We start from the raw sequence: 25526 nt of genomic DNA on the forward strand, positions 1-25526 counted from the left end.
TTGGGGAGAATGAGGTAGGTACAATATGTAAGACAGAGTACAAGAAAGGAAGGAGTTGTGCAAAAAAAAGAAATCTGAAATCTTCCTATGGGTCTCCCTGAGCCTTTAGCTCAATAGCAATACACAAATGCAGAGGGTGAAACTCTGCAAGGCTGGGCAAAGAATAACTACCAGAGAAGAATGACTACCAGGAAAAAAACCTCTACTGGGAAGCTATAAGCAGAACAGCTTTCAGAGCTCACAGAGCACAGGGAGACAAAGTCCAACCTGCCTGAGACTGCATTAAACACCTGCAGCATTCGGTGGAGACTCCAGAAAGGCCGTACCTACCGTCCAGAAAGGTATGGCCTTTGTGGAGAGTAGGGATAAACCAGGCCTATGATAAGACTACACAAGATCCACTCTCACAAAAAATAAAAACAACCTCAATAGAACCAAGCTGATCCCCAAGTAAACTAACTGCCTGCCAGGAGAAAACTCAACCTTTCTTAAAGGAAGGCAACAAAATCCAGAGACGCAACAGCATAATATTCACAATGATTATCATTTAATAAAATATTACTAGATATGTGGGCAGGAAAGACTTACTAACTCAGCAGGCCTGGGTTGCTCAAACCCTACACATTCCAAAGGTAGGCCTGTCTTCAGGACTGACCTTCATTGGCTTCTAGGCGATAACCTCGAGCCTTTGGAATATTCTGCTTGATAAGAGTGTTTTTGTATGTCTGAGCTCTTGAGCCACACTGTCTTATGGTGAACATCTCTTTCTGTATGCCTGAGGGCCTGGGCCATGCTGTACCAGTTTACCAGAAAACTTTACCCTAGAAAAGTTTTCCTAACTTTTGTTACCTTTTTAAACTCTTTTCCTCACTTTTGTGATTTAGGGTGAATACCTGTTTTTGCTGGGGAGGAAAGGGCTGGGGGAGTGGGCGCAGTCAGAGTGGCTAAGGTCAGTCACAGGGGCATGACACGACCTCCAAAAAAATTCCAGAGCAGCAAGGCTCAGGTAAACATCCTCGGCTGGCAACACTTTGCAGGTGTTACTACACATTGTTGCTGGAAAATTAAGTGAACCCCAATGTGACTCCACTGGAAAGAGACACCTGAAAGTATTGCATTTGTTTCTACATGAACCAATAAATTAATAGCTGGCACATCTCTGGATATAAAGATACCAAAATTTCAGACTACAGAGAAAAATGACTGTAAAATTGACAGGTTAAAAATACAGAATGGGGAAAGACTTATTGAATGAATCGATGAATCAATATTTAAGTTATACTTTATAAAACGTACCATAAGCCTGGGTCATCAGACACTATGAATGCATCATGTTGGGAAGATGATCAAAAGTCTATGGAGAACTGATTCTTTGAGAGGGAAATCAAGAAGTTGCCCTTTCACACAATCACCTGATGAATGGTATGTAGCTCTTCTCCTGGTTTCTAGGAGACAATCATATACCATTTAACCCCACCGACAGAAGGTTAAATGAAACAATACTCAATCGTAATATTGATAAGCATATAATATCGTCCAGGGACACTTAAATTAAATACTTAATAGCCCTCCATTAAGTTTCTATAGTTAATGTGTCCCTAAAAAAGAATGGATCGGCAACTCTCTTCCAGTGCCCTATTACAGAATTTTACCTGTGATCCTTAAGTATTTTCACTTTTTGTTCATAACACCAACCAACAAAAAACAAAAGCACCCTCTGAAAATTACTGATTTTCCACCGCACTTAACTCTGTAAACTTTAATCAACTTATCAGTAAGTCTTTTTTTAAATAATTTTATTTATTTTTGGCTGTGCTGAGTCTTCGTTGCTGCGCGTGGGCTTTCTCTAGTTGCGGTGAGCGGGGGCTACTCTTCGTTGCGCTGTGTGGGCTTCTCATTGCAGTGGCTTCGCTTGCTGCGGAGCACGGGCTCTAGGCGCATGGGCTTCAGAAAGTTGTGGCACGTGGGCTCAGCAGTTGCGGCACACGGGCGCTAGAGAGCAGTCTCCATAGTTGTGGCACATGGGCTTGGTTGCTCTATGGCATGTGGGATCTTCCCGGATCGGGGATTGAACCCGCGTCCCCTGCATTGGCAGGCGTATTCTTAACCACTGTGCCACCAGGGAAGTCCGGTCAGTGAGTTTTTAAAAAGAACAGTTTTGCATGCTCCATTCATATTTCACTGGACATAATAAATTCATACCTTTTAAAGAAATCTTAAATATTTGGCTGCTAGATAACTCCATAAAAGCTGCTAATGATTCAAGAACCCTGTGGTCCAATGTCAGATCTATGAGCAGCATTTGATAATCTTCCTTTACCGTTAAAGCAATAGAAAACAATTTGGAACACAAGGAAAAATGGCCTAGGTCTTTCCAGCGGTAAAATCTATTTTAAAAATCCTTATGCTTGTGCCTCTGATATAAACTGAATTTGTAAGTGGCTCCAAGAAAGGGAATGATATTCATGCCCAAATACATTAGGAAATATATGAGCACTTCCAGGAGGAAAAAATTATTCCACTCGGTGTAAATAAATGCATAAATGATAGAAAAGACTGTGTACACATTCTACCTACTGACCAATCAAATTTTCCTTTTATTTTACTTTATCTTTCTTAATTACCCAATTGTGTCAATGAAAAGTTACCTTGTAGAGTAACGCAGAAGGATGAGAAAAATCCTGTCTGAGCCAGGCTTCCAAATGCTAAGTGTGTTCACTGCTGGGCCAATTTCCCTCAGTCCTGAACTCTGGACACCCTTACGATTCCAATCATAAACGTTTCCCATTGTCTGCCCAGCCCACTGAGTGGGAGACCACAAAATGATTTTAGGATGTGCCAACTGAGGACAAGAAGGAAACCAATGAGCTAAATCGCTTGCACTCATGACCCGGTCCTTACTCTTCACTGAAGCCAAAGAAAAACAGTAACTTTATTATTAACTCATAACACACAGAATTCTGTTGATATTACCTATATGTGCAACAGAACTTCATGAAAAAAAGTGAACTGTATCTAAAAATACATATCAGAAAAACCCTATGAGACAATTTAGGCAACAAATAACTAGAAGTTCTAAGAATGAAATAATAACCAGTGAAAGAAAAATCAAGCTGTGAAAACTAAAAATTGACAGAAGGAAAGAAATAGTTTATTTAGAGTTAAATCAATACTTAAAAACTTGGTCCTTCAGGCATATTTTATAACTCTGCTTCTCTTCTCTACTATCTCTGTCTCTGAGAGCAAACATCTCAAAACTTGCCTTCTCCAAATACGTTAACAAGGCGAGCCCCTCACGGACATACCCTTTTACCTTTTCAAAGCATTTCTACCACCGTTATCTGAATTTTCATTACACCATCCCTATGAGATTGCACCATTCCCATTTTAGACCAGCCTGCTAGTGTCAAGCACCTTGGATAAGGTCACTGAGCTATTCTGGGACAGAGCTAAGACTCTAACTCACTATCCTCATTCTTTCCACAATATCGCACTATTTTGCTTATTCTCCTTACCCCATTTCTATTTTTATCATTGCCCCATTTGTTTCTCCAAAGTTTCTACTAACCTAATGTTCTACTCAAAGCATATGGGGTTGCAAAGGACAGAAACCCACTGAGGGGAGTACAACGAAGGAGAAATGATAAGGACACAGCAGGCCACCTCACAGTTGCCTGAGGACAGGAATTATACAGCTGGGACCCTGGGGACTGAAACTGGCATGAGGTCAAAGACAAAGCTCTCCCTGCCGACTCTCTCATGGGTCATCTTGCTGCATTCTCACGACATCTGTGCTTCGCCTCACACACCTACCCTAGTTAGTCTCTCTTTACACAGTCGGCCTCAGTCCAGACGTGGTCCAAGGTTATCAGCAAACTCCCCTACCCCTTCCTCATTCTTCCATGCTTCACAGACTGTAATAAAAGTTTGTGTCTTTACTCCAACTCTCTCAAGAGTGAGTTAGCTGTCTTTTGGCCAGATGATGGTCTGACAGACTTTGGTTGGATGTCCACCACTGGTTTGATTAGCTATGGGAAAGGGAGAGAACAATACAGCAGGTCAGGAAATCATTCTGGTAACAGGGTAATTCATAGACTGGGGCATTAAAATGATACATTATAACAGAGCAAAATGCTAGTATTGCCATTAACCAAATCCCTCATTTTAAAGATGAGAATTCTGAGGTCTGCATGGTAAAGTGACTTACCTAAGGTGACATAGATGCGCCACGGCAGTCATACCTACAGTCCACATATCCGATTCTTTGAAGCCACATTATCTCATTCTGAAACCTATCATCGAAACCGGTCATTCCATAGTTAATGATAGAGCTCCTCTCTCACATCAAGCTAAACATCCTGGTATGTCAATAGCAAATCTACCATTAACCACAATGTGTAAATACTCATGAAATATTACTACCTTTAAAGCAGTACACCTCAACCATAGATGCCCATTAAAATCACCTGAGGAGCTTCTTAAAGCTCCTCAATGGCCAGCACCCATGTCCCACCCTAAACCAATTATATTGGAATTCCTGAGGGCAGCCACCTGACACTGCTACTGTAGTTTCTTAAAAGCTCCCCAGGTCATTCTAATGTGAAGTCAGAGTTCAGAATCACCGCTTTAGAATATTAAAATTAATGTGCAAATATATCTATAGAAATTCTTTAACACCTCTAATTCAAATTCAAAATCAGGAAAATTCTCAAATAATTTAACATCTTTTAGATCACAAGTTTTAGACAAATTTTGGACAGCAACAATTAGAGCTACCATTTACTGCTCATCTATGTGCTTTACAACTATGAAGTAGATCACAAGCTCCATGAAGGTAAGGACCTCATGCTGTTCTCTGTCATATGCCAATGTCTAGTACAGTGCTTTGTACATTGTAGATGCTTAACAAATGTTTGTTAATCAAACAAATGAATATTCTTATTTATCTCTCATAATGGCTCTTGAAGGTAGGCATTATTATTTCCTTGTCACTAATGAGGATTTTTAAGCTAAGAAAAACTCTAATAAACTTAGAGCAACGTATGTGCTCCACTTATCATACAGAGAATGTTGAAATTACATGTCTTTTTAGAGAATTAATCAAAACTGATCTTTTGATCAAAGATCAAAACTGGTATTTTATACAGATGGCCAATAGGCACATGAAAAGATGCTCAACATCACTAATTATTAGAGAAATGCAAATCAAAACTACAATGAGGTATCACCTCACAATGGTCAGAATGGCCATTATTAAAAACCTACAAATTATAAATGCTGGAGAGGCTATAGAGAAAAGGGGACCCTCCTACACTGTTTGTGGGAATGTAAATTGGTGCAGTCACTGTGGAATACAGTATGGAGGTTCCTTAAAAAACTAGAGTTATGGGCTTCTCTGGTGGCGCAGTAGTTGAGAGTCCACCTGCCGATGTAGGGGACACGGGTTCGTGCCCCCGGTCCGGGAAGATCCCACTTGCCACGGAGCGGCTGGGCCCGTGAGCCACGGCCACTGAGCCTGTGCGTCCGGAGCCTGTGCTCCGCAATGGAAGAGGCCACAGCAGTGAGAGGGCCGCGTACCACAAAAAAAAAAAAAAAAAAGAAAGAAAAACTAGAGTTGCCACATGATCCAGCAATGCCACTCCTCAGCATATACCTGGACAAAACTATAATTCAAAAAGATACAGGCACCACAATGTTCATAGTAGCATTACCCACAATAGCCAAGACATGGAAGCAACCTAAATGTCCACCAAAGGAAGAATGGATAAAGAAGATGTGGTATATATATATATATATATATATATATATATATATATATATATATATATATATGCAATGGAATATTACTCAGCCCTAAAAAAGAATGAAACAATGCGTGGATGGACCTAGGGATGATCATACTAAGTGAAGTAAGTCAGACAGAGAAAGACAAATATCACTTATATGTGGAATCTAAAATATGATACAAATGAACTTATTTATAAAGCAGAAACAGACTCACAGATATAGAAACCAAATTTATGGTTACCAAGGGGAAAGGGGGTGGGGGAGGATAAATCAGGAGTTTGGGATTAGCAGATACAAACTACTACATATAAAATAAACAACAGGGACTTCTCTGGTGGCGCAGTGGTTAAGAATTCGCCTGCCAATGCAGGGGACACGGGTTCGGGCCCTGGTCCAGGAAGATCCCACATGCCGTGGAGCAACTAAGCCTGTGTGCCACAACTACTGAGCCTGCGCTTTAGAGCCCGTCAGCCACAACTACTGAAGCCTGTGCGCCTAGAGCCCGTGCTCCGCAACAAGAGAAGCCACCACAATGAAAAGCCTGTGCAGCAATGAAGACCCAATGCAGCCAAAAATAAATAAATAAATAAATTTATAAAAAATTTATAAATTTATAAAAAATAAACAACAAGGTTCTACTGCATAGTACAGGGAACTATATTCAATATCCTGTAATACCATAATGGAAAAGAATATGAAAAAGAATCACTTTGCTATACACCAGAAACTAACACAACATTGTAAATCAATTATACTTCAATAAAGATTTTTTTTTAAAGTGGTTAACTCTATTATTTAATTCCAAAATCCGAGCATATTGTCACCAAATAAATCTTTGGACTGTTCAAATTCACACTGGACAGTAATCTAGGAACACCACTTATGGCAAACACACTTTAAACTTAAGCCACATATCTAACTCAGTGTATAAAGTTTTAAGAATTGAAAGGAAAAAGTTAACCACATTTAATCTAAAATCTAAAATATGACTCAAAGCTTAGTAAAGCAATGAGTTGGCAAGCAATACTCAAAGCCACCTGAATTATTCCTAAACACTGGCCTTGGTCATTCTCAGTAACAAATCTTTCAAGAAGCTATCAAAATCTGTACTAAACTTTTGAAAAACAACATCCAATTCTCCTAAGTAGCCAATGCCAGGCTCAGGATGGAGGGCCAAAGGAAGATGAGCCTGCTTCAAATACTAAGCTTTACAAATAAAAGAAAAACAAAAGGGAGGAGACAGAAGAAAATGAAAATTCCTAACAACATCTTTCCTCACCTCCAGTGAAGCCAAAAAAAAAAAAGACTGCTAATGCAAACTGGATCTCTATGTATAAACTGGGTTAGAATTTCATAATTCACCGAGATGAAAGAGCTAAAAGCAAAAGAAGTGAAGAGAAACTCATGAAAGAACCTTATCTAATTGAAGCTTATCTAATTGAAACAATATTTTTGGAAGAACACTTAAGATACACTTAAGAATTTCAGAATGCCATAAAATTGGTATTTAATATCTAAAGAGTAAACAGCATGTCTCTTAGGTTAGTATAAATGTTGGTGTTCTTAGTACAGTATCTGAGCTAAGATTGCAAGACAGCCCCAGAAACAGGTCTGGTTCAACTGATGCTAAAAAGTATGCCCACGTGTCAGCAAGAAGGCAGAATGAATGAGACATAATCCAGACTATAGGGAAAAAGCAAACTGCTACTAACAACGACTATTTCATCATCAGGCAAATACATAAATACTAATGTCGGCCCGATGCTATGGCACGTGCAAAAGCAAAAGTCTTCTACCCACAACATTATGTTCTACAAAGAAAGATATACTTAGTTCCTTAGTGTTTATCCACACTCACGTGGCCCTGTGGGTTTTTATTTTTAATTCATAAGTTCTATTACATCACACTTTAATATGAGTAACAGCCTTGTGAAAGAACCATGTGATAAACCAGTTGGGTCCAATGTCTAAGATGCACCCTGATCACAGATGAAGCATCGGGGCATCCTTACCTTAACCCCTTCAAGGCACCAGGGTATTATTTAGAAAATTCTTGTTTTAGCACCCTAAATGAGACCTTAGTCATGCTGCCCTACAGGTTACTTGAGGAGAGATCAGGGTAAGAAATCAATCACACAGCAATACTGGTCGGGATCATACTGCAGTTCAACTCTTGCATAAGAATGTAAGGGGCTGTACTCTCCCCCCGACACAGCTCCTTCTTTGTGCTCTATTTCCACCACACACTACAGGGTATGCTGATGGTGCCAAATAGTTAAGATATTTTCTGAGCCTCTGACTTCTCAGGAACCATCTCCAGTCACTTCTCAGAAGTCAGTGAACCTAGTTCTATCTGTTCTGTGGTTTCTGCTCAGTGCTGCCGTTTTTAATTTGTGAAACAGGCTGAGTGGAAACAAGAGAACTGCATATCATCACAGGTGGGCACAAAAGAATCCCGAACACCCTTCATTCCCCCATAAGACCCTGTTTCCAAGGCCTTTTGAGTTTCGCTCTTAAATACCTCTCAGATCCAGTCATTTGCTCTAACTCCACCGTACGTTACCATCCCAGTTAAAGTCACCGTTGTCTCTTGGTTGGACTAACACAGAAACTATCTCACCACTCTCCCCACATTTCTTCTTGCTCCCAGTCCTGTCTTACCCCACCCACCACTGCTCAATCTCTTCTTCACACTGCAGCCCAAACGATCTTTCAAAAACCAAACCTGCTCATGTGACCCTTCCACCTACTTGACCCCCGCCCCCCTAAATTCTATAATGCCTTGCCATTTCGGTTGGGGTAAAGATCTAAATCCTCCCAGGGCAATCAAGGCTCTGCGTGGTGTGGCTCCCTAGCCTCGTCCCGCACATGCTCTACACTGAGGTCTATGCTTGTGTCACTCCCGTCTGACTGTTCCTGGAACACATCATACTCCCTTCCCACACTAAAGCTTTTGGCACATGCTTTTTCCTTCTGAAATATTCTACTAGAACTCAGCATAAAATTTACCTCCTTGGGAAGGCCTTCCCTTTGGAAGGTCAAATTCCCTTACTATATGGCCTTTTATAATCTTTTAACAACTATAAATTGGTATTTATTATCTGATTATTTTTTATATATTTGTTTGTTTGTTTATGTTTGGCTGTGTTGGGTCTTCGTTGCTGCATGCGGGCTTTCTCTAGTTGCAGCGAGTGGGGGCTACTCTTCGCTGCGGTACACGGGCTTCTCATTGCGGTGGCTTCTCTTGTTGCAGAGCATGGGCTCTGGGGCGAGGGCTTCAGTAGTTGTGGCACACGGGCTCAGTAGTTGTGTCTCGTAGGCTCTAGAGCACAGGATCCGTAGTTGTGGCGCACAGGCTTATTTGCTCCACGGCAGGTGGGATCTTCCCGGACCAGGGTTCGAACCCGTGTCCGCTGCATTGGCAGGTGGATTCTTAACCACTGTACCACCAGGGAAGTCTGATTATCTGATTATTGGATTAACTTCCATCTCCTCCATTGACTAGAAGCTCCACGAGGACAGAGACCCTGCCTGTGTTGACTAAAGTCAACACACTAGTCCCAATTTTCGTGGAATAATCCCAGTTTACACTTGTTATCATAGAATAATTACTAAGCGTACCACCTTTGCCTTCCAAACGATACCCAGTTAGACTAAAACCTATATGGTTCTCCTGGTTTTGATTCATCATTGAATCCTGGTAACTACTGCTAGAGCAGCTATATAAAGTAATCAATAAATACTGACTGAACTATTGACGAGTATAAAATCTAATATAATCTCGATATGCATTCATATCAAGAAAAAAAGAAGATCTACCAAGTAGCTTTCCAACATACCAAACTGCTAAACAGGGAGAACCATCAAATATATAGCCAAGTCTTAATAGTCTTTGGCACTGAGAATAACTTTGCTTAGTTACTAAATACACAATACTTTAGATCAACTCTAGAGAAGCACCATTGTGTCCATATTATTCCAAAATGGGTCACTGGAAGATCAACTGCTTTGATAAGGTCAGTACCTCAAAGGCTGTATAAAGAACACTTTGACCCAGATAAAGGTAACGAAGTGGTTTATCCACCACAGAGGTGCAGCAAAAAATATTCTGCCTTAATTATTGCATTTAGTAAACGAAGGTGTTACCTGTATATATGGCATTGTGGGCAATCAAGACTCATCACATTCAACCATAGGTGAGGAACAAATTAAAGTACATTTCCATTTATTAATTGGCTTTAATCAATATAAAAGGCTTTTGTAGGGACTTCCCTGGTGGCGCAGTGGTTAAGAATCCACTTGCCAATGCAGGGGACATGGGTTCAAACTCTGGTCCAAGAAGATCCCAGAGGCCATGGGGCAATTAAGCCGGTGTGCCACAACTACTAGGCCTGCGCTCTAGAGCCCACGAGCCACAACTACTGAAGCCCGCACACCTAGAGCCCGTGCTCTGCAACAAGAGAAGCCACGGCAATGAGAAGCCCGCGCACCGCAACCAAGAGTAGCTCCCACTCGCCGCAACTACAGAAAGCCTGCGTGCAGCAACAAAGACACAGCCAAAAATCAATTAATTAATAAAAACCACCAGTTATAAAAAATATATATATATGGCATTTGTTGCATAACTGCCTTTGACAAGGTAAATGTAAAACTGAGCACAGTTCATGTATCTGCTTTGGGCACTAGCCAACATTTTATCATTAAATTCATCAAAGCAAAAATAGTTTAGGAGAACTATCTCCTAACTGTAGCTCTGAATTCCCCATTAATCAGACAGAAAGAAGTAAGAGATCCACTGACTGCCAAAGGCCATAAAATAACATCCAAGCATTCCTCAGGTCTGAGGTGTGTTAAGTCATCCCTAATATAGCTCCAGAAACCTACAACGGCACACAGGAATTTTAAATAAAAGAGAAATCGGGCAATAAGACCACCAACCAACACGCTGGAGGAAATCATATAAGTTAAGAGAGAACCTGGCCCAGCTAGAAATACTTTCTTGGCGAGCTTCCCCAAGAAAAGGCAGACCACTTCAACTGTTTTCCTTTATGATGAAAATTCTGAACAATTTAGGCATCCAAGATAAGAATCTTCAACAGAGAACTAGACAGGGATGAACGTGTAAAAACCTCTTCAAAAGGAAGCAGTGCATCAGAATTTCCTTGCATTACTCATTTTACTGGCTTGTATTTTTTCCTGTCTTAATTACACAGGGAACCAATCTAACAATAACTGCGGTTTTAATTACAAGTCCATAGGTTCACAGAGTTTTAAATAAAAAAGTTCCATCTTTAAACTCTCAGAGATTTGTTCTTTTTTTTTTTCTAACATCTTTATTGGAGTATAATTGCTTTACAATGGTCTGATAGTTTCTGCTTTATAACAAAGTAAATCAGCTATACATATACATATATTCCCATATCTCCCTCTTGCGTCTCCCACCCTCCCTATCCCACCCCTCTAGGTGGTCACAAAGCACTGAGCTGATCACCCTGTGCTATGCAGCTTCTTCCCACTAGCTAGCTATTTTATTTGGTAGGGTATATATGTCCATGCAAGTCTCTCACTTCGTCCCAGCTTACCCTTCCCCCTCCCCATGTCCTCAAATCCATTCTCTATGTCTGCGTCTTTATTCCTGTCCTGCCCCTAAGTTCTTCAGAACACCTTTTTTTAGATTTCATATATATGTGTTAGCATACGGTATTTGTTTTTCTCTTTCTGACTTACTTTACTCTGTATGACAGCCTCTAGGTCCATCCACCTCACTACAAATAACTCAGTTTCGTTTCTTTTTATGGCTGAGTAATATTCCATTGTATATATGTGCCGCATCTTCTTTATCCATTCATCTGTCGATGGACACTTAGGTTGCTTCCATGTCCTGGCTATTGTAAATAGAGCTGCAGTGAACATTGTGGTACATGACTCTTTTTGAATTATGGTTTTCTCAGGATATATGCCCAGTAGTGGGATTCAGAGATTTGTTCTTTATACAAAGCTTCAGAGAGAACAGCCTGAGTTCTTAGCATATGGGTTCAAGGGCCTACCTATAAAGGTCCATAAATCTTATTGTTACATGCATAAATTTAAAATGAGCTAAATATATTTTTCCAGAAAAGAATCCTTAGCTTCAAATTATAAATTGGCTCTTGACCCTCAATGTTAAGAACATTTTATTATGAAATGAATTCCTCATTTCTAAAAACACTCTCAGTTAAAACAATAGTAAAATCCCTTAGTTAAAAAAAAATAAGTTTATTCAAACAGATACCCTGAACCCAAAATTTGCTTTTGCAAGGTAGTTTTTCACATAACTAGTTCACATTAAATGGACTAAATTATAATAACTATATATCCATTCTTCTAAAAATGCATTTATTCACTCACCAAATATTTGAGTATCTATTATATATCATGAATGTTTTCAGTATTGAGGTACAGTGAACAAAATGAACATTCTTCTTGCCCTTACAGCATGTATTGTCTAGTGGAAAAGATGACAATAACAAGCAAATAAGCAAATGATGAAAATACGTGCTCACGGATGTTCTTAATCACTATGAAAGAAACCAACAGGTAGCTGTGATTTACTGTAACATCAGGTAGTCAGAGAAGGCCTCACTCTTTTTCCCTCCACCCCAGAAAAAGAGAACAAATCTTTAAATAATCAGAGCTAGTGGGGACTGTAGAGAGCTTCTTGTTTTTAGCTGAAGTGCCTTTAAAATACCAAGTTATCTTCAAAATTTTAGGTAAAATAGTGAATATTTGTTAAAATATTACTTTAAAATTCTAGTTTCTATCTAACAAGAACAAAATCTCTCAAATCGGGAAAAAATGGAGAGAATGTTAAGAAACATGTGGCAATAGAGGAATTATTTTTCTAATTTGAACTGGTTAGCTAAGACGGCAAAAGGAAATTATCAGGTGAGGGAAAAGGTACAAGACAAAATTATGTCATTTTATAGACTCAGTTTCTTGTTAGCTTAAATACAACAAGCGTGAAAGTCAGAGAGTGATTCCTGTAACATCTGTCTCTATAAGACATCCAGAAATTGGCAAGCTTTATTTAAAAACTTGATTTATGGGCTTCCCTGGTGGCGCAGTGGTTGAGAGTCCGCCTGCCGATGCAGGGGACACGGGTTCGTGCCCCGGTCTGGGAAGATCCCACATGCCGCGGAGCGGCTGGACCCATGAGCCAATGGACGCTGAGCCTGCGCGTCCGGAGCCTGTGCTCCGCAACGGGAGAGGCCACAGCAGTGAGAGGCCCGCGTACCGAAAAAAAAAAACAAAAAAAACTAGATTTAGAATCACTAGCAGTACATGTGTACTACAGCTGTAAGACCTTCACATATACCCCACCATGGTTTCACTCTTCAAATGAGTAGAACAAAATTGTTTCACAGCTTTTCAAATTCAAGGGACAAGATTTGCACGGTGAAGTCTTAGGACTACATCATGCTGGGCTTAGCACAAGACAGCCAACACCCGTGGTTCTCCTTGGACTCAAAACTCCCTCCCTCAGGATGGTCTCTGCCCCTCGGGGCCCCTCTGAGAGCCTTCAGAGGCTCTAGAAAAGCAGAAGAAAACGAATTCGCGAGGAAACGCATTAGTGCCAAATGAAAAATCTTGCCCTCATATACTACAAACACAAACCACATTTTGAAACTATCAACTCTTTCTTTTCCTTTTTTTTTTTTTTAATTTATTTTTGCTGCGTTGGGTCTTCGTTGCTGTGCGCAGGCTTTCTCTAGTTGCAGTGAGTGGGAGCTTCACACTGCGGTGGCTTCTCTTGCTGCGGAGTACGGGCTCTAGGCATGCAGGCTTCAGTAGTGTGGCTCACGGGCTCTAGAGCACGGGCTCGGCAGTTGTGGCGCACGGGCTCTAGAGCGCAGGCTCAGTAGTTGTGGCGCATGGGCTTAGCTGCTCTGCGGTATGTGGGATCTTCCCGGACCGTGGCTCGAACCTGTGTCCCCTGCATTGTCAGGCGGATTCTTAACCACTGCGCCACCAGGGAAACCCTGAAACTATCAACTCTTAAGTGCGCTTGTGTACGTAAACTTTCCAAAATTTCAGTTAAAACATAAACACAAAAATATCAAGGGCTAATGTGTATTTTTTAAAGAGATTTAAATATAAAAAACTTTTTCAATGTTGGACATGAAAGAATCATAGAGAAAAAAGGTAAGTGGTAAACAACAGGGAAAGAGTTGAGGGGAGCCAGAATAAAAAGGGGGGGCCAACCCCAAAAGTGTACAGAGGGTTCAGAGAGACTAATTGTTGATGTGAGGGGCAGGGGAGACAAACCAAACTGGCAAAAATTGATCAAGGAACAAAATATAATACTACCTGTCATGACAAATGGTTATATATATTTTTAGAACTTCAGAAAGATCGTAGAGTTGGCTGTCTCATAGTAAAGAATTAAGCCTCTCAGTGCATGTACTTTTAAACTGTTTAAACAGCTCAGACTACACAAGAGTGACCGATGAAACCGATCTGTGGTGCTGACTCAGTCCTTCCTTCTGGATAGCACAGGGTATATCTGCCTCACAAACTCTTTCTTCTATTTCAATTAGAACACAAACAAACAAACCAAAAAAAAATTAGCCTAGCTCATCCATGATGAATATACATTTCTAAGAAAGGGACTTCCCAGCATCAAGGGAACTGTTTGCCTCTTCCTCACTATGGGGATATTTGTGGTTACTTAAAAAAAAAAAAAAAAAAAAAAAAGAGCTATTAGGTCAATGAAATTCATAATAACAATAATATGAGTAGTAATTCTTGCTTTTTCATGGGATAAAAGTACAAACTGTTAAGAATCAAGGCCTTTGATATATCTTTTTGAGGGAGTGTGTGTGTGTATACATGTGCACACTTGCTTTCTGTCATTAAAGGAATTTCTATCAGAATAGAGACTTTTTTAAAAAACAGAATTGCTGTATTCCGATCTTTTTTTATAAGCCAAGCATTTTTTTTTGAGGAAAATTAGGTATTTTATGATACTTCCCACAAAGACCAGCAAACTCTTTCATACTAAAATAATTATTAAGAGTAAACCACAAGGCTCAGTCAATATCCAAGGAAGATTCTTTCTTTTCCAAGCATTAACCTCATTTCAGGAGTCATCTGAAACACAGACCAATATAGCTCCTGTTTCTAAAAAGATTTTTACTGGTAATGAGAATGATAAAACTGCAATTTCTTTCTGAAGGCTATATAAGGATTTATGCAAAGTTCAACAGAAGACAGATTTCCTTGAGTGTACAGTGCCAGGACCTAACACAGTTCCTAGCAAGAGGATACCATGCATACATACATTTGAGCAATCAATGAATAAACGAACAAAGATTAATGTGAGGATTCAAATGAGACAAGTTCATAAACTGGATTTTCTTAGAGTGAATCTTTTTTTTTTTCACTTCTTATGCTACATTTCAGAAGTGTTCTCTTCCATTTCTGAGAGTTGTCTGGCTAGAGGAATAGAAGTTTCATGAGAATAGAGACCATTACTTAGCAGAGAGTCGGTGCTCACTAAGTTTGTGGAGAATTTAATGATCAACACATGAATTAAAAACATGAATAGCAAATCAATACATGAATGAATGAATGAATGAATGGTGAAAGAATAAATCACCTCAGTTTCTCTGGACTTGGTGTGTCACCCTCTCCATGAAGCCATAGTTGAGTCCCAAGCCACTAGACTATCTTAAAGGGACTTGTCAAAACTTACTTTATTTCACTCCTTGGATTCTCATGAAGAAATGAAATAGTTTCAAGGGGAAAATACAAACATATGATTGAGAAAAGTTGGTTCAAATCCTACTCTTCTTCCTAGAAGGTCCATGACTCTTGGCCAGGGTTTCTTAACCTTGGCACTACTGACTTTTTGGTCTGGATAATTCTTCGTCCTACAGGCCGTCCTGTGCATTGCAGAATGTTCTGCAGCATCCTCGGCCTCTACTCACTAGATGTCAGTATCACCGTGTACCCCAGATGTGACAACCAAAGCCATCTCTCTAGATGTCGCCAAATGTCTCTTGGGGCGTCAAAATCGTCCCCGGGTGAGAACCATTGCTATAGGCAAATTTCTTGATTATTTAAGCCTCATTTTCTCATTTAAAAATGTATGTAATACCACTTTTCTTAAGTAATGGTTGTAATAATTAAATTTAAAATAATTATAATTACAAACAATTCTGACAACAACAAGACCATAAACATTATTTGAGTGCCCATTATGTGCCAGGCACTGAATAGAGGAGTCATTTAAATTGATTCCTTCTAATCCTTACAACACCCTTGTGGATTGTGGGCACTCACTCTCATTTTCACAATAATCACACAAATGAGAGTTGGCACAGCCAAGATTCAAACTGAAGCCATCTGATTTCAAGAGCCCGAGCTCTCACCCACCATACTCTACATAATCAATCTCCAAACACAGCTTGTCATTCAGTAGGTCGTCAACAAATATTTGTCTCCTTCCAACATTTTTCCTAATTTTCTTTCCCTGGAATAACCAGAGTTCAGTGTGTTTCCCTACTGCATGAAATCTGGAAATGATATCTTAAAATCCCCATGTCAATTATATCATAGTTGCCTCTTCCATCAGAGAGGAAATGCTTTACATCCATAATATCTACTGGTATCAACGTTCTCTGTATGCAACTGTTAAGTTCCTAAAGATCAGAGATCAGTTTCCACACATGATAGAAGTGCTCATTACATGTTTATGGGTGACAGTGTTGATCTTATACTAGAGAGTAACAAAAATATATTACTGTTGATTTGACATGTTCAGGGTTTACAATGAAAAGCCATATAGAGAATATTAGGAAGGGTTAAGACAGCTAAACTTCAACTGAAATTGAGCAATTTTATTTTTTTAAATACGAAATTATATCTAATGAATGGGAAGATGAAGAGTCTATAATTGTTCAAGCTTCTTAATGCTGGGCCCTTAGCCATGATGTTTCCACTTGAAACAACAGAATAAAAATGGGGTTGGCTAATGTCAACAGAGCTTTTTCTATAGGATTTAAAAGATCTTACAAGATTAGTCTATAAATGAATTTATTAATCATCATGGAAATAGCATATGATGGCCAAAAAAGTATTTAAAGTTCAACAAAAAAAAAAAAAAAAAAGAAAAAGGAAAGAAAGAAAACCGGAGGAAAAGAAACCAAACCATAGAGGGACACAAGGAAGAGAAACCAAACTAAAGAGGGACACAAATTTTTATTACCAAATTTCTTTTTTGACTTTTTTCGTATAATGATAGGTTTCTATAATTTATACATGAGAATATTTACTTGAGGCTTGGTTTGGTAGAATAAATCCTAATTTGTAGGCCATAACTTCTATTTTCTGGTCCAGTTACTTTCTCTAAGCATGTTGTTTCCCAACCATAAAGTAGTATTTCAAATACTATTCAAGATTCCCTCAGTCCTAGCAAAGGCTCATTTCAAAATCTAATAAAAATGACAAGAACAATATCCATTTTTTAAAATGAAAGAGGCAGTGGTGGAGGTGTGGGGAAGGATCAAGTCCCACCATTTAAAAAGTCAGACGTAAAGACCATTCACACACTCTAAAATGACTATAATTTTAAAAAACTGAAAATAACAAGTGTTGGCAAGAATATGGAGAAACTGGAAACTAGAACCTTAGTACATTGCTAGTGGGAATGTAAAATGGTATGGCTGCTATGGAAAACAGTCTCAAAGTTCTTCAAAAGGTTTAACATAGAGTTACAATCTGACCCAGCAATTCCACTTGTAGGTAACTATCTGAGAAAAATGAAAATATATTACAACACAAAAACTTACACACAAATGTTCGGAGCAGCATTACTCATAACAGCCAAAAAGTGGAAGCAACTCAGATGTCCCTCAACTGAGGAATGAATACACAAAATGTGGAATAGCACTACAACGGAATATTACTTGGCCATAGAAAGGAATGAAGTACTGACACACGCTACAACAAAGATGAACCTTGACAACTTCATGCTAAGTGAAAGAAGCCAGACAAAAAAAGGCCATATGTTGCATAATGCCATTTATATGAAATATCCAGTAAGCAAATCCATAAAGACAGAAAGTAGATTAACGGTTGCCAGGGGACAGGAGAAAGGAGAGTTGGAACTAACTGCTGAAATGTACAGGGCTTCTTTTGGAGATAATGCAAGTGTTCTGGAATTAGATAATAGTGATGACTGAACAAGGAAGTCAAACTAAAAACCACTAAAGTATATACTTCAAAATGGTGAATTTGATGTTCTGTGAATTACATCTTAATTTAACATAACACTAGAAGAAAAGGTTAGAGACTAAAAAAGAAAAACACTCAACTTAGAGATGTGCAGTTAGTTCTTCACCCCCTGCAACCACCCAGCACCTGACAGTGGTCTCAAAGAGCTTTCTGCCCTGAAAAATCCACCCCCGCCTTCATTATAGTGACATGAATAGCTGAAACGAGACGGCAGTGTTGAATCTTTAAACATTATAAACGGTAAGGGGAGCAGGGGAAGGGGATTTAAATCCATTTCAGAGTAGAGGACTACAAGAAAAAAAAGTGTACTTCTGACAGAAGAACTACAAGACAGGGAAAGAAACTGACAGGGGAGCAAGAGTTTGTCCTAGGAAGAGAAAACAACGTGGAGGCTACAATGCCATTGTCTGTTTGCTCATTTTTGGTGTATCAGTTTGTGTAAATAAATGGACATGGCAACCTAGGCGCGGAAAAAAAGAGAATACTACAAATCAGACTCAAAACAAACAAACAAAAATACCAAAGGTGTCAAATGTGTACACCAGAAAAATAAGAGCTACAGCAGAGGAAATAAATGCACAATTTTCTATCAAGTCACTTCTCAGTTATTTCCTCTTTCCAATCCTCCACAACTATTTCCTGCTAAGCTTCTTCCTTCCTCCCTGCATTTCTTCATTTGCACAGTTTCTCCTCCTGCACAAACACACCATTCTTCCTCTGCGGCGTGCCAGACCATGAGCTAATATGCCTGTTTCTGCATTCCCCAGCGATGAGCCTCACACCCCACTACCTCGTCTATTTCCTCAAATGTTACCCAGTTATTTTCTATTCCCATCTCAGTCATGCATCCAGTCATTCCCTCCCTCCCATAACAAACGAGTGTGGAGGGGAACTAAATGAAGGCCCAGTGGTGATCCAAGTCTGACAGTACCTCTACTCTTTCAGAACCTATAGTCTGGGGGGGGGGTGGGGGAGGGGCATGGAATTCATTAAGTGAGCACAAAAAAATTTAGCATGACAAGTGACTTAAAGAATTAAGCACAAGGACCTATGAGGGTATTTAATAAGGGGATAGGGAGGGAAGTGAAGAAGTAGAAGGGAAAGGAAAAAGAGGTCAGGCCTATTTCAAGGAGAAAAAAAAGCATATGCAAAGGCCCTGTGCAAAGAAGTAGCATAACGTATTGGAAGGAATGAACAAAGTCCGTGGTGGCCAAAGCACAGAAGGATTTACGGGAAAGCAATGTGGGAAAATGGGGGCGGGAGGTAGGGGGGTAGGCAAAGGACAGATCATGATCTAGGGTCTTTACCCCAACATTGAGAGAAGGGTTAAAGGGCTATTACTATAATCCAGAGAGAGATAACAGGAGCTAGGCTATGGAAATGGCAGCAGAAATTTTGCGATGTAGACACATCATCAAATAATAATAAAAATGATAATACCAAAAACCATAACGACAACAGCAACTATCATTTGCTGAAAGCTTATGATGTGCCAAGACCTATGCTATGCACTATAAATATAATATCATTTTTCTTCATAACTGTGAATGGTAAATATTAGGATTCCTATTTTACAATCGAGGAAACTGAGACTCAGAGTCAGTTAAGTGACCAGGCTGAGATCCCATACAGCTAATATGTGATACAACAGGAACTGAATAAAGTCTGCCTGGCTTCCACTAATACAACACGGTGTTCTTAGCATAAAAATAATAAAAGTATCAACTATTATGGAGCCAGGAACTGGGCTAGTATGTTGAAAATCAGTTGGGCTTTTAATCTTCCCAACAACTGGGTCATATAGGCAGCAGTATCCCCACTTTACAGATGGGGAAACTGAGGCAGAGCCAGGTCAGCTAGAGGCATAAACTGGGCCCATTAACAGTTCCCGACTCAGTAAGTCATAGAACTGGGATTCGAATGCAATGAAGACAATAAAGTTCTGGAGGGTCTTTCCTTTTCAAGCAAGATACAGATTGATTAAAAACTAAAACTATGAGTCAACACTTTACCTATAACCTGTTTAAAGCCTTCTGGAAAATCTAAAATGCACGTTGCTTCTGAAATTCACTTCTGTATTTTTATTGTAATCTCTAACCCACAGCATTGGGAGCTCCAGATTTGCATCGCTACATATGTCACCACACCACTGACAGCTCAGAAAGGTAAAGATAACCTTGGTTATAGATGAAAAACTACTGAATATTTCCACCAAGATGGGCAGAAGAAATGACTTTGAAAATCAAGTCATCTGTGGGAAATTATATTATTTTTCACAATATATATAATTAAAGTAACAGCATTTCAAAATCAAGACTGAAAATAAATGTCACTTACAGCCAAAGAGGATGATGTTAGATCGTGAGAATTCATGAAAACAGAAAAGAATGAAAGAGGCTCCCTGAATTCCTAATTTCTCAACTATCATGACCTGTACCCCTTCCAATACATAAATCTGCAACAGGATTTTTTTTTTCCTCCCACTGAGTCCAACAAAATAGAAAATCCTTCCTGTTTGGCCAAAAGAATCCTTTTTTTTTTCCTATAACCTATTCACTCCCCAAAATTACGTAATGAATGATCCTTAGTATAATAGCAGATGCTATAACAAATATTCCTTTATATGATTTGTAGATATCACCAAACAGACAACAAATACCTCTGTGAATATGAGGGACTTCCCTGGTGGTCCAGTGGTAAAGAATCCGCCTTCCAATGCAGGGGACGTGGGTTCGATCCCTGGTTGGGGAGCTAAGATCCCACATGCCGCGGGGCAACTAAGCCCACACGCCACAACTACTGAGCTCGGGCACCTCAATGAGAGAGCCCACGTGCTGCAAACTACCGAGCCCACACACTCTGGAGCCCGCGCATCACAACTAGAGAGAGAAATCTCGCGTGCCACAACTAGAGAGAAGCTCACGCACTGCAAAGAAGAGCCCACGAGCCGCCAACAAAAGATCACGCATGCCTCAACGAAGATCCTGTGTTCCGCAACTAAGAGCCGATGCAGCCAAAAACTTAAATAAATAAAGGGGGAAAATATCAATGTGTTATGTTATACATTACAAAAACCAACTAAAGCCCTCTTACCATTAGTAAGAGAAAAAGCAGTAAAAATGAATGTCAAAAAAAAAAAAAAGAATGTGAGAACATAGGTTAAAAAAAGAGAATTCATGAAAACAGAAAAGAATGAAAGAGGCTCCCTGAATTCCTAATTTCTCAACTATCATGACCTGTACCCCTTCCAATACATAAATCTGCAACAGGATTTTTTTTTTCCTCCCACTGAGTCCAACAAAATAGAAAATCCTTCCTGTTTGGCCAAAAGAATCCTTTTTTTTTTCCTATAACCTATTCACTCCCCAAAATTACGTAATGAATGATCCTTAGTATAATAGCAGATGCTATAACAAATATTCCTTTATATGATTTGTAGATATCACCAAACAGACAACAAATACCTCTGTGAATATGAGGGACTTCCCTGGTGGTCCAGTGGTAAAGAATCCGCCTTCCAATGCAGGGGACGTGGGTTCGATCCCTGGTTGGGGAGCTAAGATCCCACATGCCGCGGGGCAACTAAGCCCACACGCCACAACTACTGAGCTCGGGCACCTCAATGAGAGAGCCCACGTGCTGCAAACTACCGAGCCCACACACTCTGGAGCCCGCGCATCACAACTAGAGAGAGAAATCTCGCGTGCCACAACTAGAGAGAAGCTCACGCACTGCAAAGAAGAGCCCACGAGCCGCCAACAAAAGATCACGCATGCCTCAACGAAGATCCTGTGTTCCGCAACTAAGAGCCGATGCAGCCAAAAACTTAAATAAATAAAGGGGGAAAATATCAATGTGTTATGTTATACATTACAAAAACCAACTAAAGCCCTCTTACCATTAGTAAGAGAAAAAGCAGTAAAAATTAATGTCAAAAAAAAAAAAAGAATGTGAGAACATAGGTTAAAAAAAAAACCACTTAGGCACAAAGATTAGCATTTTATGTTTCCCTGTGTCACCCTAACCTTCAGCTACTACGACAGATCTAACCTAGTTTTCATTCACATGTGGCACTAAATTGCTTTGATGAAAGCCAAATAATAAGGGGTATACCCTTTGGACCAAAATACAATGCAAACTGCTGCATATTGCAAGTAAAAATAATTTCTAAACTTAGAGTACAAGACTTTCTCTTTGCTAATGCATTTACCGTATATTAGACTCAGAAAACCTACAATAAAAATCTCGTACTAAGTGGACATTGTTTCTGCAACCTTTATCATCTAAATGTGGTCTTGGTGCTTCTACTTGAATAGCGTAATCCCCAGGCATCACTTGTTTGTGGCATTTGCCCAAGTATTTTGAAATGTTTAGTTTTTGTCTAGGCAACAGATGTGGACTAAGTAACAAGTCAATCTGTCCCAGGATTTGTTTCACAACCACTCCAAAGAGATATTGCTTGTCAGCTTCACAAACTACAGTGCATCCAAACGGCATTAAACATTTTACTACCTGGAAAACTATTTCAAAAGATTCCTCACAGGCACTGAAAGAAAAAATCCTGTCAGATCATATCCCCTTCTTCCATCAAAAAGAATTACTGCCATACTCCTTGAAGGAATACCAACTAAACCCAGCCTTCAAACATAACAACAGAAAATTAACATTGTGTTTCAAAACAAAGGATTTTATGTGATTTATGATGGAAGGGACCCCTGTTCTATATAATTTGGTATGGTATGCACATGAGCAAAAATAAAGAGAAATCACTTCTCCAAAGAAGACGTACAGATGGCCAACAGCACATGAAAATATGCTCAACATCGTTAATTATTAGAGAAATGCAAATCAAAACTACAATGAGGTATCACCTCACACCAGTCAGAATGGCCATCACAAAAAGTCTACAGACAATAAATGCTGGAGAGTGTGTGGAGAAAAGGGAACACTCTTACACTGCTGGCGGGAATGTACATTGATACAGCCACTATGGAGAACAGTATGGAGCTTCCTTAAAAAACTAAAAATAGAGCTACCATTTGATCCAGCAATCCTACTCCTGGGCATATATCCACAAAAAACCATAATTTGAAAAGACACATGCACTCCAATGTTCACTGCAGCACTATTTACAACAGGCAAGACATGGAAGCAACCTAAATGTCCACTGACAGATGAATGGATAAAGATGATGTGGTACATATACAGCGCAATATTACTCAGCCATAAGAAAGAATGAAATAATGCCATTTGCAGCAACATGGATGGACCCAGAGATTGTCATACTAAGTGAAGTCAGTCAGACAGAGAAAGACAAATATCATATGATATCACTTCTATGCGAAATCTAAAAAGTGATACATATGAACTTATTTACAAAACAGAGGTCGACTCACAGACTTAGAAAACAAACTATGGTTACCAGGGGGAAAGGTGGTGGGGAGGACAAATTAGGAGGTTGAGATTAACAGATACACATTACTTTATATAAAATAGATAATCAACAACCTACTGTACAGCACAGGGAACTATACCCAATACTCTGTAATAACATATATGGGAAAAGAATCTGAAAAAGAAGAGATATATGAATATGTATAACTAAATCACTTTGCTGTACCCCTGAAACTAACACAACCTTGTAAATCAACTATACCCCAATATGAAATTAAAAATTAAAATTAAAAATTAATTAATTAATTTAAAATTTTTAAAAATTTTAATAAAAATAAGCATACTTGATATTAAGAGAAATCACAGATAATCTAAAAATGTGTATCATAGCCTTATAATTTTATGTGTATTTGAAATATGTAAGATTGATTTAAGATACTTGCTATGTACATACATTTGAATTTTATGAACAGATTGATTTTTTAAACAAGAAAGGAAAATTCATTATTTTTTTAAAATCAAAGGTGATCTTTTTATAATATGAAGAGTGGTCACCTAGTATTTTTTTTTTTAATTGAAGTGTTCTGTATCAGGCTTTCTTAAGAAGAGGCAAAGGAACAAATACAAATGATTCCATTTACATGAAGTTCAAGAATAGGTAAAACCATGTCAGAGTGATAGAGGTCAGACTGATGGTTTTTCTTCTGGGGGCGGTGGTTATTGGCTGAGAAGGACACGGGAGAACCTTCCACAGTTGTGGAATCGTTCTAATTCTTGATCTGGGTAATAGCCACATGGGTGTGTGTGGGTGTGGGCAGTTATAGGTGTGTGTATAAATAAATAAATAAATAAATAAATCACGGATGCAAAACAGTCTGGATGACATTACAACTTTTTAAAATGCATGTAAATTTTACTGTTTGTCTATTACCATGACCAGAAGAAGCTAGCACAACTAAAATGCCAACCAAGGACGTGAGAATCAAATCTCAGTCATCTTAGCTCATTACTAAGGCAAAAGAAGGGAGATGCACATGGCTTATTCTCCAGTGCACAGAAACATCAGTAATCCTTATAATCACCTATCTGAAAAAGGCACTAAGTCAAGCTAACACTAGGCCATCTGACTTTTTGTAAAAAAAAAAAAAAAAAAAACAAAACACATGAAAAACAATACTTCACACTAAGGGGCCACATTTCTGATTAAGGGCCTGATGCCCAGCCTTGTTCAGGTATAGTAACAGACACCCTGTTAATTAAATAAATCATCCATAAATAGTCACTTGTAAAATGGGAAGCTACTTAGAGCACTACACAATGCATCTCTTTGCAGAGAAAAATTATAGAATATGTGGAAAATAGGGAGCTCCCCCATGATCCTCCCAATTGGGGCTATTTTGCCCAAGGTCAGAAGTTAGGGAGACTCTGTAGAAGATGGACAAAGGAGGGGCAGCTCGTGGTTGACTCCATGGGTGCCACTGCCTCCTACACACTTAAAATATCTGGAGGGCCATGGGCAGGACCTCGTGCACCACAAGAAGTACCTAAATCCTACTGGAATAAAATGATGTGAGACTCAAATGGCATTCCCGTCTCGTTCCCATGCTTCCCTAATTTGAGTAGGTGTCACCCCAACTGCAGCTAAGAAATACTCCAACTATCTGATTAAGACAGCATGGCTCATATATGCAATGGAATATTACTCAGCCATAAAAAGAAACGAAATTGAGTTACTTGTAGTGAGGTGGATGGCCCTACAGTCCGTCATACAGAGTGAAGTAAGTCAGAAAGAGAAAAACAAATACCGTATGCTAACACATACATATGGAATCTTCAAAGAAAAAAAAAATGGTTCTAAAGAACCTAGGGGCAGGACAGGAATAAAGACGCAGACCTAGAGAATGGACTTGAGGACACGGGGAGGGGGAAGGGTAAGCTGGGACGAAGTGAGAGAGTGGCATGGACACATATAAACAACAAATGTAAAACAGATAGTTAGTGCGAAGCAGCCGCAAAGCACGGGGAGATCAGCTGGGTGCTGTGTGACCACCTAGAGGGGTGGGATAGGG

The 25526-nt window shown here is 39.3% G+C and overlaps 1 protein-coding gene across 12 annotated transcripts in view; it reads right to left on the reverse strand.

Moving 5' to 3' along the window:
- Positions 1-25526, reverse strand: part of MITF (melanocyte inducing transcription factor) — a 242056-nt gene that overhangs the window by 154571 nt on the left and 61959 nt on the right. Inside the window, exon 1 of one of the 12 annotated variants that reach the window (XM_028479486.2) lies at positions 3814-4020. The exons of the other annotated variants lie outside the window; for them this stretch is intronic. The gene's annotated coding sequence lies outside the window, so the exon portion shown is untranslated. Of the gene's footprint in view, positions 1-3813; positions 4021-25526 lie in introns of those variants that run through there. 12 annotated transcript variants of the gene reach the window in all.

Source organism: Physeter macrocephalus, chromosome 18, assembly GCF_002837175.3.
Source record: "Physeter macrocephalus isolate SW-GA chromosome 18, ASM283717v5, whole genome shotgun sequence".
NCBI lineage: Eukaryota > Metazoa > Chordata > Mammalia > Artiodactyla > Physeteridae > Physeter > Physeter macrocephalus.